The sequence below is a fragment of the Arachis duranensis genome, chromosome 6, assembly GCF_000817695.3.
Source record: "Arachis duranensis cultivar V14167 chromosome 6, aradu.V14167.gnm2.J7QH, whole genome shotgun sequence".
NCBI lineage: Eukaryota > Viridiplantae > Streptophyta > Magnoliopsida > Fabales > Fabaceae > Arachis > Arachis duranensis.
This window is the reverse complement of record NC_029777.3, coordinates 66,665,976-66,678,969: the sequence shown is the minus strand read 5'-3', so window position 1 is coordinate 66,678,969 and position 12,994 is coordinate 66,665,976. Positions and strand designations below refer to the sequence as shown.

At 37.8% G+C, this 12,994-nt stretch overlaps 1 non-coding gene across 1 annotated transcript; it reads left to right on the top strand.

The window, feature by feature from the left end:
- Nucleotides 1–11,686: 11,686 nt before the first annotated feature.
- On the top strand, nucleotides 11,687–11,794 carry LOC127740174 (small nucleolar RNA R71). Its single transcript, XR_008000855.1, has one exon. It is a non-coding gene; the product is annotated as a small nucleolar RNA R71 (small nucleolar RNA).
- Nucleotides 11,795–12,994: the final 1,200 nt, after the last annotated feature.

Genomic DNA, 12,994 nt, shown 5'->3' with positions numbered 1-12,994 from the left:
TATATGATACTTTTATAAATGTATACAATAGTATAAACAAGTTAATATATTCTATTGAAAATGTTGTGGATTGAGGTTGGTTGGATTTGTAGAAACCGTAAAAGTAGATATATATCCAATTTTGGGAAAAGTTATATCAATTTTTTTTTAAATAATATAAATTTTGAAGGATTTGTGATGTATATATGCTGATTAGTGTTAATTGGTATTCTCTTTGCATATTTGACGACAGGTAGTAGAGGTGTCATGAGTTGGTCTCATGGTCATGGTAGAGGAGGGACTTCTCAGTCATTGCTCTCTACTCCGACTACCCCGTTGACCCCTATGACATCACAGACGGGTCCACCAGACTAGCAGTTCATCATGGTATTGAACCCCAACTACGTGCCTTCTTCTACTATGCTCCCCTCCAACTCTAATGATAGAGAACGCGGTGGGTGATTCCTCTAATGCGTCCTAGCTAGATGCCCCTTCACCGTCGTCTGTCATACAGATGAGTATTTGACTTGATGATATGCAGGTGTAAGTACTATTTTAATGTCTTTTATCCGCAATCTATTTTGAACTTGTTAAGTTTTATGTGTTTCTATGTGTTTGCTAATCTTAAGTTTTTCATTGATAGGTTTGTACCAAACAACAATGCATGTACATACGAAATCTCCAATGTGATTAAGTACATGCACGACAACCCATGACAGAGCTATACGAAGATCCCTACTGAGACCAGAGAGTGATGATTTCAGAAGTGGGCAGTAAGAATCCAATGGTGTTGAGCTAACTTTATTTTAATTGTATTTTATTTCGAGTAACTAATGTTGTTGAATTACTTTGTGCTAGAAAAATTTATATGGGATAGGGAACATGATATCTTGATCAGAAAGATCTACGACCACTGGAGAGCTACACAAATTCAGCAGATGATGCATGTGAGGGGCACGACCACCTCACGATTTGGTTTCGTCCAAACATTAAGAAGGAACTGGACATTAATTTTAGTTTTGATGAGAGGTTCAAGTGTCGTCGTCTGACGAATAGAACTAACAGGGTTTCGCCGAGGTTGTCGAAGTATACCGGTGGGTTGGCGATTTTCATGAAGAGGAAAAACAGGCTGGTATGTAGTTTGCTAATCTTTGTTAATTATTATTTGAATTAATTGTTACTTAATTTATTTTATTAGTTGATTTCAATATGTGTAGTCTAAGTCATTGGAGCGTGAGGCAACATTGGCAAAGACCTTCAAGTATACCCATATGTTGAAGACCAACAAGGAGAGATTTGCTGATAAGCGGTTTGTGTAAGACTCCGGATTTATGGAAATTAAATAGTAAGTTATTTATAATTTATAATATTTGTTCATAGTTTTTTTTAAAGAAAATTATTTTTTTTAAATAATTAAATTAAATTTTATGATACTTTGAGTTTAAAATCTATTAGGATTTATACAATTTTTTAAATAATTGAGTATTTTCATATTAGGGATTTAAAGTTTTAGTAATTAAAAATAATGAGAGTTGTATACACTTTAAATTAAATAATTTAAAGTTTTGATTAATTTTATGAACTAAGAGAAATTTTATTTATTTATCTCTAATTTTAAATTAGAGTACTTAAGTAAAAATAATTTGTAAGTTGAAAAAAATAGTATTCTTAAAGTTAATTATATTAAATTAAATTTGATTTTTAATTAATACTCTACCCAAACCTTAATTCCTAAATCAAAACTCTAATTTTGCCCCAAATCTAACCTTAACACCCTAACCCTAGCTGCCAAAGCTCCTCCCTTTTCCTAATACACACTAACACAATAACAGCGGCAGAAAAACAAAGGAAAGAAAAGGAAAGAGAGAAGGGGGGACCGAGGGAGAAGAGGAGGAAGGATGGCGAGACTGCGTTGGCGCCATTGGTTCCCGTCGTCGCTGCCGAACCGCCATGCGAGGGAGCAGAAGGATGCTGCTATTTCTGCTCGGGGCCATCACTGTCGTCGCCATTGTTTTGTCGCGAGCGAGGAGGCTGAAGCTGTCGTATGTGGTGGCCCGCCCATTACCATCGCTATTCCGACGTTGTGGAGCTGCTGTGTTATTGTCCATAGGTGAAGGCCGAGATTCGAAGAGAGAGGAGAGAAAGCGCGCGAAGGTGAGAGAGAGAGAGAGGGGGGTTAGAGGCTGAGCAGGTTTTTGTCACCACCGCTGATGTCGTCCTCAGTCGCTGTCGTCGTCGCCCTAGCCACCACTATCACTGCTGCGGCTGGGTTGTTACTGCCATCACCGTTAGATTGACTGGGAGGAAGGGGCGTGTTGGTGCTGTTGTATGTGAGAAGGAGGGCTCGCTCTGCCACCCTTGCTACCGTTGAATTGCTGCTGGGTGCTGGCCATCAAAAAATGATGCAGATGTCGCTGGAGTCAACCATTAGAGCTGCAACTGCTTGATTCTTGGTTCTTGCTCGGTACAATAAGCTGTTCTTGCCTTGAAACCCTTGCCGTTAGCATTTTGTTATAGTTTATTGAGTTTTACGCGACGTTAATATCTCAGGGTTGAATTTGGAGTTCTTGTATGCTATGTTTGATGAACTATTGTTGCCGCGTGGATGGTCGGATTTGACACCATCGCTGCGAAATCAGTTTTTTATGGGTTTAACGATTTGAGGTAGGGGTGTTTTTCTTAAACTTATTTTACTTTTAAGAGTTATTATAAGTTGATATTAATACGAAAAATATATTTTTGTGATTTCGTAAGTTTTATGGATTATATTGAGTTGCTTTGGATGAACGAGAATGTTTCTTTGATTGATTTATTAATCGATTGAGAAAGCTGAAAATTCTGATTAATTGACTGATGCTGTTGAATTGGTTTTTTCTTGATTTATTGGAAGAGATATAAATTGGAATTCGACTTGATCCTGGAAATGATTTGATTTTAGACAAGATTTAATATTGGAATGGATTTTGGTTTGGAAGAGATTTAATATTGAAATTTTGTTTGATTTGAACTTGATTTGAGATCGGAATTTGGTTTAAAACAAAGTTGGAAAGGATTTGATATTTGGAAACGGTTTGATTAACGAAAAGGAGTCGATATTTGGAAACGGTTTGAATATTGAAAATGATTTGAGATTTGGAAATGGTTTGGTTGGGACCCTTGAAGGGTGGGAAAAGTCCGAATTTTAGGGGAGATGCTACCGAAAATTTTATAAAAATTGAAGATTTTTGTTTTGGTTAAAATTGATCAAAGACCTATTTTGTTTGATTTTGATTTTACTAAAGGAAGAAGTATGCTTTAAGGTGTTTTAGAAAATTTCTAAGAAACTATTGAAGTCTGTTAAATGAGTTTTGAATCTTTTAAAAAGAATTTGAATTTTAAATAGTTTTAAAGGAAAAAGGATTGGAGGAAAAGGTGTTCGACGGAGTGTTGTAAAGGAAGTGGGAATGTTTTGAAACTAAAATTGAAATGGATAAAAAGACAATCAATGTGATAAGTTTGGCAAAGGCGATGGTCGATTGCGTTTGTCTACGATTTCTCGCTGGTTGCGCATGACAGCGCACGTAATCCCTCTAATAGTGATAGGGCACATAATCCCTCTAATGGTGATAGGGCACTCTCCATCTAATGGGCAGCCGATGTGCTGAGATGTTAGTGCGCAACCTAGAGACAATGTCCAGATTAGCTACTCGATGTGGAGGGCTCTGCCGATTTAACCGACACGTGAGCTCACAGCCAGTAGGACAAGCATGCATCATACTTCATTTGTTTTCTTTGTCTGGGTGTGCTTAAGTATTTTGTTTGTCTATCTTATGATTTCTATATAATTGTTATTTATTATACTAATTGTAATTGTTCTCTGATTGTGTTTGCCTTGCATTGTTTGTGTCTATAATTGATTCTGTTTTGGGTTTGAATTTTGGTTGTGATTTGTTTTGATTTGGGCCTGAGGCCGTGATTGGTTTCTGATTAAGGTTTAGTTAAGTATCAAAAATCAAGCTTATTCAGCATAGACTTAATGAATCTATGCTTGAAATAGGTTGGTCATTCATATAGTTTAGAAAACTTTTAAGATTTTCTTATAAAAAAGAAAGGCTTTGGATTTTTGGATGTTAAACCATTGATTTTCAAAAGAATTCATAAGATAAGCGATGAATCATTGTGTTTGAAAATAATTTTCTTTTTTAAATATCTTCTTATGACAATTCTGAAAATAAGTGGTGAGACCATGTGGTTAGGTTCTCACCCCCTATAACTTTATCTTTTCAGGACGGACGAGGAAGCTTGCCGAGTTTTTATTAAGTTCTTAGACATGCTATTTTTGTTTGTATACATATGTAATAGATTTTCCCTCGCCTTTATTATTATATTCGTGTAAGAAGGATAGGAGTCGTGACTACAATAACACGTATATATGTAATATTTGTAAGTTGCTTGAGTAAGAAGTTTTATATATATGTATATGCTTGTTTGTTATCAATTAAAAAGTATTTCCGTTTTATTTTAAAAGAAAACAGGGGTACAGTTTTGAGTCAAAAGCTCCTATTTTATTATTAAATATTTAAAGTTGTCGTAATACTTCTCGCTATCTGATCACATGAAATTGCGTCGGAAGAGAATTTCTCAATGAAGTTGCATTGCAAGTATAGTTCTACCAACAACAATCCTCGAGGATCAAATTTAGAAAGGAATTGGTTGTCACAAGTTCAACCCCAATAAAGTAACCGAAGTATTCAAACCTCGGGTCGTCTCACAAGGAATGGGCAAACATGTGCTTCAACATTGGTTAGAAATCCGAGGTTGTAAGTCATGAGCAAGAAAGTAAACTAGGAATCTTAGCAAACAAGTAATCTTAAAGTGCAAGGAACCAATTCAAATAACTAAGCAAGATGTGAGCAATTCCAAACTAAGAAGACAACATTCAATTTAATTCTACTCTCTACTAAACAATAACTATAACTAAGGCAAGGAAATAAAGATTTTTGGGATTCTAAATAAGAATGATAAAAGCAACTCTTAGCTAGACATGTGAATTGGGGTCACTATCCTTGTCTAATAATCATATCTTGACAATTATGAGGAGCCAAATCCACTAACTCTACTTCTATACTTGAAGTACATCAAATGGTTTGGTCAACATCAACCCATAAGGTCTAACCTCACTACTAATTATCCTAGTAGTAGGCTAGTGTCAATGGCTATTGGTGCACGAAATTGTGATCTCAATGGCGCCAACAACTTGGTACGCACAATTGTAATATCACTCTTTTTCATAACTTTGCACAACTAACCAGCAAGTGCACTGGGTCGTCCAAGTAATAAACCTTACGTGAGTAAGGGTCGATCCCACGAAGATTGTCGGCTTGAAGCAAGCTATGGTCATCTTGTAAATCTCAGTCAGGCGGATTCAAATGGTTATAAAGTTTTGATAATTAAAAGATAAATAAAACGTAAAATAAAGATAGAGATACTTATGTAAGTCATTGGTGGGAATTTCAGATAAACGTATGGAGATGCGTTGTTCCTTCTGAATCTCTGCTTTCCTACTGCCTTCATCCAATCCTTCATACTCCTTTCCATGGCAAGCTGTATGTTGGGCGTTACCGATGTCAATGGCTACTTCCTATCCTCTCAGTGAAAATGGTCCTCTATGGTTTCCCGCATGGCTAATCAACTGTTGGTTCTCGATCGTGTAGGAACAGGATTTACTATCCTTTTGTGTCTGTCACCACGCCCTACAGTCGCGAGTTTGAAGCTCGTCATAGTCATCCCTTCTCAGATCCTACTCGGAATACCACAGACAAGGCTTAGACTTTCCGGATCTCAGGAATGCTGCCAATGGATTCTAGCCTATACCACGAAGATTCTAATCTCGGATTTAGATGCCCCATTGTCAAAGGGAGCCGATGTGAATTGTTGATTAGAAACCCAAGAGATATACATTAAAGCTTGTTTGCATGTAGACGGAAGTGGTTGTCAATCACGCGTTCATAAGTGAGAATGGTGATGAGTGTCACATAATCATCACATTCATCATGTTCTTGTGTGTGAATGGATATCTTAGAATAAGAATAAGCATGAATTGAATAGAAGAACAATAGTACTTTGCATTAATACTCGAGGAACAGCAGAGCTCCACACCTTAATCTATGGTGTGTAGAAACTCCACCGTTGAAAATACATAAGTAATAATGGTCCAGGCATGGCCGAATGGCCAGCCCCCATAAAAGTCTAATATAGCATAAAGCTGATCAAAGATCTGGTCAAAGACCCTGAATACAATAGTAAAAAGTTCTATTTATACTAAACTAGTTACTAGGGTTTACAAAAATAAGTAAATGATGTAGAAATCTACTTCCGGGCCCACTTGGTGTGTGCTTGGGCTGAGCATTGAAGCTTTCACGTGTAGAGGTCTTCCTTGGAGTTAAACGCCAGTTTGTAACTTGTTTCTGGCGATTGACTCTAGTTTGCAACTTGTTTCTGGCGTTTAACGCCATAATAGGGCAGAAAGCTGGCGTTAAACGCCATTTTGCGTCCTCTAAACTCGGGCAAAGTATGGACTATTATACATTGCTGGAAAGCACTGGATGTCTACTTTCCAACGCATTTGAGAAAGTGCCATTTGGATTTCTGTAGCTCCAAAAATTCCATTTCGAGTCCAGGGAGGTTAGAATCCAACAGCATCAGCAGTCCTTGGTCAGCCTCTGAATTAGATTTTTGCTCAGGTCCCTCAATTTCAGCCAGAAAATACCTGAAATCATAGAAAAACACACAAACTCATAGTAAAGTCCAGAAATGTGAATTTTGATTAAAAAATAATAAAAATATACTAAAAACTAACTAAAACATACTAAAACTATATGAAAACAATGCCAAAAAGCGTATAAATTATCCGCTCATTACAACACCAAACTTAAATTGTTGCTTGTCCCCAAGCAACTGAAAATAGAATAGGATAAAAAGAAGAGAATATACAAGGAATCCCACAATATCAACGAAACTTAGTCCCAATTAGATGAGCGGGGTTAGTAGCTTGTTGCTTCTGTACAGTTTTGGCATCTCACTTTATCCTTTGAAATTCAGAATGATTGGCATCTATAGGAACCTAGAATTTTAGATAGTGTTATTGATTCTCCTAGTTCAGTATGTTGATTCTTGAACACAGCTACTTTATGAGTCTTGGCCGTGGCCCTAAGCACTTTGTTTTCCAGTATTACCACCGGATACATAAATGCCACAAACACATAACTGGGTGAATCTTTTCAGATTGTGACTCAGCTTTGCTAAAGTCCCCAGTTAGAGGTGTCCAGAGTTCTTAAGCACACTCTTTTTGCTTTGGATCACAACTTTAACCACTCAGTCTCAAGCTTTTCACTTGGACCTTCATGACACAAGCACATGGTTAGGGACAGCTTGATTTAGCCGCTTAGGCCTAGATTTTATTTCCTTGGGCCCTCCTATCCATTAATGCTCAAAGCCTTGGATCTTTTTTACCCTTGCCTTTTGGTTTGAAGGGCTATTGGCTTTTTCTGCTTGCTTTTTCTTTTTCTTTCTTTTTCTTTTAATTTTTGCCACTTTTTTTCGCAAGCTCTCTTATTCACTGCTTTTTCTTGCTTCAAGAATCAATTTCATGATTTTTCAAATTATCAATAACATTTCTCTTTGTTCATCATTCTTTCAAGAGCCAACAATTTTAACATTCATAAACAATAAGATAAAAAATATGCACTGTTCAAGCATTCATTCAGAAAACAAAAAGTATTGTCACCACATCAAAATAATTAAACTAATTTCAAGATAAAATTTGAAATCCAAGTACTTCTTGTTCTTTTGTAATTAAGCACATTTTTCATTTAAGAGAGGTGAAGGATTCATGGAATTATTCATAGCTTCAAGATATAGACACTAGACACTAATGATCATGTAATGAAGACACAAACATAGATGACACAATAAGCATAAAAACCGAAAACAAAAATAATTAGACAAGGAGATTAAGGAATGAGTCCGCCTTAGTGAGGGTGGTGTCTTCCTCTTGAAGAACCAATGGTGCTCTTGAGCTCCTCTATGTCTCTTCCTTGCCTTTGTTGCTCCTCCCACATAGCTCTTTGATCTTCTCTAATCTCATGGAGAATGATGGAGTGCTCTTGGTGCTCCACCCTTAGTTGGTCCATATTGTAACTCCAGCCTTCCAAGGAGGTGTTGAGTTGCTCCCAATAGTTATGTGGAGGAAATTGCATCCATTGAGGCATCTCAGGGATTTCTTGATGAGGATTTTCCTCATGCTCTTGTTGAGGTCCATGAATGAGCTCTCTTGTTTGCTCCATCCTTTTCTTAGTGATGGGCTTGTCCTCTTCAATGAGGATGTCTCCTTCTATGTTTATCCCAGCCAAATTGCATAGGTGACAAATGAGATGAGGAAAGGCTAACCTTGCCAAAGTGGATGACTTGTCAGCCACCTTGTAAAGTTCTAGAGGTATGATCTCATAAACTTCCACTTCCTTCCCAATCATGATACTATGGATCATGATGGCCCGATCCATAGTCACTTCAGATCGGTTGCTAGTAGGAATGATGGAGCGTTGGATGAACTCCAACCATCCTCTAGCCACAGGCTTAAGATCCGGTCTTCTCAATTGAACTGGATTGCCTCTTGAGTCTCTTTTCCATTGAGCTCCTTCCACACATATGTCCATGAGGACTTGGTCCAACCTTTGATCAAAGTTGACCCTTCTAGTGTAGGGGCATGCGTTTTCTTGCATTATTGGCAAGTGGAATGCCAACCTTACATTTTCTGGACTAAAATCTAAGTATTTCCCCCGAACCATTGTAAGCCAATTCTTTGGATTTGGGTTCATACTTTGATCATGGTTCATAGTGATCTATGCATTGGCATAGAACTCTTGAACCATTAAGATACCGACTTGTTGAATGGGGTTAGTGAGAACTTCCCAACCTCTTCTTCGGATCTCATGTCAGATCTCTGGATACTCATTTTTCTTGAGCATGAAAGGGACATCAGGGATCACCTTCTTCTTGGACACAACTTTATAGAGGTGGTCTTGATGGACATTTGAGATGAATCTCTCCATCTCCCATGACTCAGAGGTGGAAGCTTTTGCCTTCCCTTTCCTCTTTCAAGAGGTTTCTCTGGCCTTAGGTGCCATAAATGGTTATGGAAAAACAAAAAGCAATGCTTTTACCACACCAAACTTAAAAGATTTGCTCATCCTCGAGGAAAAAAAGAAATAAAGAAGGGGAAGAAGAAGAAAAATGGAGGAGATGGAGGAAGAAGTGGTTCGGCCAAGAGGGGGGAAAGGTGTTTGTATTGTGTGAATATGAAGGAGTAGTGAGGGGTTTATATAGGAGTGAGAGGAGGGTTGGGTTTCGGTCATTAGGGTTGGGTTTGGGAGGGAAAGGTTTTTGAATTTTGAAAGTGAGGTGGGTGGGGTATTTGGGGAAGAGTTATGGAGGTGATTGGTGAAGAGAATATAGGGAAGAGGGTATGATTTGATTGGTGAGTGAGAGAGAGAGAGAGATGGGGTAGGTGGGGATCCTGTGGGGTCCACAGATCCTGAGGGGTCAAGGATTTATCATCCCTGCTCCTATTAGGCGTGTAAACGCCCTTACAGTGCAATCCTGGTGTATAACGCCAGACTGCTGCTTGTTTCTAGCGTTAAACGCCAGCTTTTATTCCTTTCCTGGCGTTAAACGTCAGGTTGCAACTTGTTTCTGGCGTTTAACGCCATATTATTTCTTCTTTCTCGCATTTAACGCCAGTCTGGTGCTTGTTTCTGGCGTTTAATGCCCAGAAATGTGCTAGACTGGGCGTTAAACGCCCATTCTGCTACCCTTACTGGCGTTTGAACGCCAGTAAGTTCCTCCTCTAGGGTGTGCTATTTTTTATTTTTCTTTAATTTTTGCATTTATTTTTGTGACTCCACATGATCATCAATCTAAAAAAGAAAATAACATAGATAAATAAAATTGGGTTGCTCCCAATAAGTGCTTCTTTAATGTCAATAGCTTGACAGTGAGCTCTCATGGAGCTTCACAGATGTTCAGAACATTGTTGGGACCTCCCAACACCAAACTTAGAGTTTGAATGTGGGGGTTCAACACCAAACTTAGAGTTTGAGTATGGGAGCTTTGTTTGACTCTGTATTGAGAGAAGCTTTTCATGCTTCCTCTCTATGGTTACAGAGGGAGATCCTTGAGTTTTAAACACAAGGTAGTCCTCATTCAATTGAAGGATCAACTCTCCTTTGTCCACATCAATCACAGTTTTTGTTGCGGCTAGGAAGGGTCTTCCAAGGATGATGGATTCATCCTCATCCTTCCCAGTGTCTAGGATTATGAAATCAGCAGGGATGTAAAGGCCTTTGACCTTTACTAGCACGTCCTCTACCTGTCCATAAGCCTTTTTCATGGATTTGTCTGCCATCTCTAATGAGAATTTGGCAGCCTGTACCTCAAAGATTCCCAGTTTCTCTATTACAGAGAGTGGCATGAGGTTAATACCCGGCCCAAGGTCACACAGAGCCTTCTCAAAGGTCATGGTGCCTATGGTATATGGTATTAAGAATTTACCAGGATCTTGTTTCTTTTGAGGTAAAGTATGCTGAACCCAGGTATTCAGTTCACTAATGAGCAATGGAAGTTCATCCTCCCAAGTCTCATTACCAAATAGCTTGGCATTTAGCTTCATGATTGCTCCTAAATACTGGGTAACTTGCCCTTCAATAATGTCTTCATCTTCTTCAGAAGATGAATAATCATTAGAGCTCATGAATGGTAAAAAGAGGTTCAATGGGATCTCTATGGTCTCTAGACGAGCCTCAGATTCCTTAGGTTTCTCAATTGGGAACTCCTTTTTGTCCAGAGGACGTCCCAAGAGGTCTTCCTCACTGGGATTCACGTCCTCCTCCTCTTCTGTGCATTCAGTCACACCAAGTAAGGTTATGGCCTTGCACTCTCTTTTTGGGTTCTCTTCTGTATTGCTTGGGAGAGTACTAGGAGGAGTTTCAGTGACTTTTTTACTCAGCTGGCCACCTTGTGCCTCCAAATTTCTAATGGAGGATCTTGTTTCATTCATGAAACTTAGAGTGGCCTTAGATAGATCAGAGACTATATTTGCTAAGCTAGAGGGGCTCTGCTCAGAATTCTCTGTCTGTTGCTGAGAAGATGATGGAAAAGGCTTGCTATTGCTAAACCTGTTTCTTCCACAATTATTAAAGCCTTGTTGGGGCTTTTGTTGATCCTTCCATGAGAAATTTGGATGATTTTTTCATGAGGGATTATAGGTGTTTCCATAGGCTTCACCCATGTAATTCACCTCTGCCATTGTAGGGTTCTCAGGATCATAAGCTTCTTCTTCAGAAGATGCTTCTTTAGTACTGTTGGATGCATTTTGCAATCAATTTAGACTCTGAGAAATCATGTTGACTTGCTGAGTCAACATTTTGTTCTGAGCCAATATGGCATTCAGAGCATCAATTTCAAGAACTCCCTTTCTCTGAGACGTTCCATTATTCACAGGATTCCTTTCAGAGGTATACATGAACTGGTTATTTGCAACCATGTCAATGAGTTCCTGAGCTTCTGCAAGCATTTTCTTCAGGTGAATAGATCCACTTGCAGAATGGTCCAATGACATCTTAGACAATTCAGATAGACCATCATAGAATATATCCAGGATGGTCCATTCTGAAAGCATGTCAGAAGGACACTTTTTGGTCAGTTGCTTGTATCTCTCCCAAGCTTCATAGAAGAATTCACCTTCTTTCTGTCTAAAGGTTTGAACATCCACTCTAAGCTTGCTCAGCTTTTGAGGAGGAAAGAACTTGGCTAAGAAAGTCGTGACCAGCTTATCCCAAGAGTTCAGGCTATCTTTAGGTTGAGAGTCCAACCATGTTCTAGCTCTGTCTCTTACAGCAAAAGGAAAAAGCATAAGCTTATAGACCTTAGGATCAACTCCATTGGTCTTAACAGTATCACTGATCTGCAAGAATTCAATTAAGAACTGAAAAGGATCTTCTGATGGAAGTCCATGAAACTTGCAATTCTGTTGCATTAGAGAAACTAATTGAGGCTTTAGCTCAAAATTGTTTGCTCCAATGGCAGGGATTGAGATGCTTCTTCCATGAAAGTTGGAATTTGGTGCAGTAAAGTCACCAAGCATCTTCCTTGCACCTCCACCATTGTTATTGGTTTCGGCCATCTCTACTTCTTTTTCGTAAATTTCAGAAAAGTCCTCTTCAGAGTGTTGTGTTTTAACTTCTTTTAGCTTCCTCTTCAGAGTCCTTTCAGGTTCTGAATCAGCTTCAACAAGAATGTTCTTATCCTTGCTCCTGCTCATGTGAAAAAGAAGAGAACAGAAAAGAAGAGAAATCCTCTATGTCACAGTATAGAGATTCCTTTATGTAAGTAGAAGAATAAGAATGAAGGAAGAAGAAGAAAAATTCAAACACAGAGAGGGGAGGGGTTCGAATTTTGAGAAGAGAAGTGTTAGTAAATAAATAAAATAAATAGAAAGAGAGAGAGGGAAATTCGAAAATTAAGAAAAGGAATAAAATAAAAAGTAGTTAATTAAAAGAATTTTGAAAAAGGGTGAAGAATTTTCGAAAATTAGAGAGAGAAAAGTAGTTTGGTGGTTTTGAAAAAGATAAGAAGTAGTGAAACAAACAAAAAAGTCAATTAATTAGTTGAAAAAGATTTGAAAATCAATTTTGAAAAGATAGGAAGTTAGAAAAGACTTTTGAAATTCATTTTGAAAAAGATATGATTTGAAATTTATTTTGAAAAAAGAGTTGAAAAGTAAATTAAAAAGATTTGATTTTTAAAATTAAAATTGATTACTTGACTAACAAGAAACCAAAAGATATGATTCTAGAATTTAAAGATTGATCCTTTCTTAACAAGAAAGTAACAAACTTCAAATTTTTGAATCAATCACATTAATTGTTAGTAAAGTTTTTGAAATTTTGAAATGAAATTATAGAAAAGATTTTGAAAATCA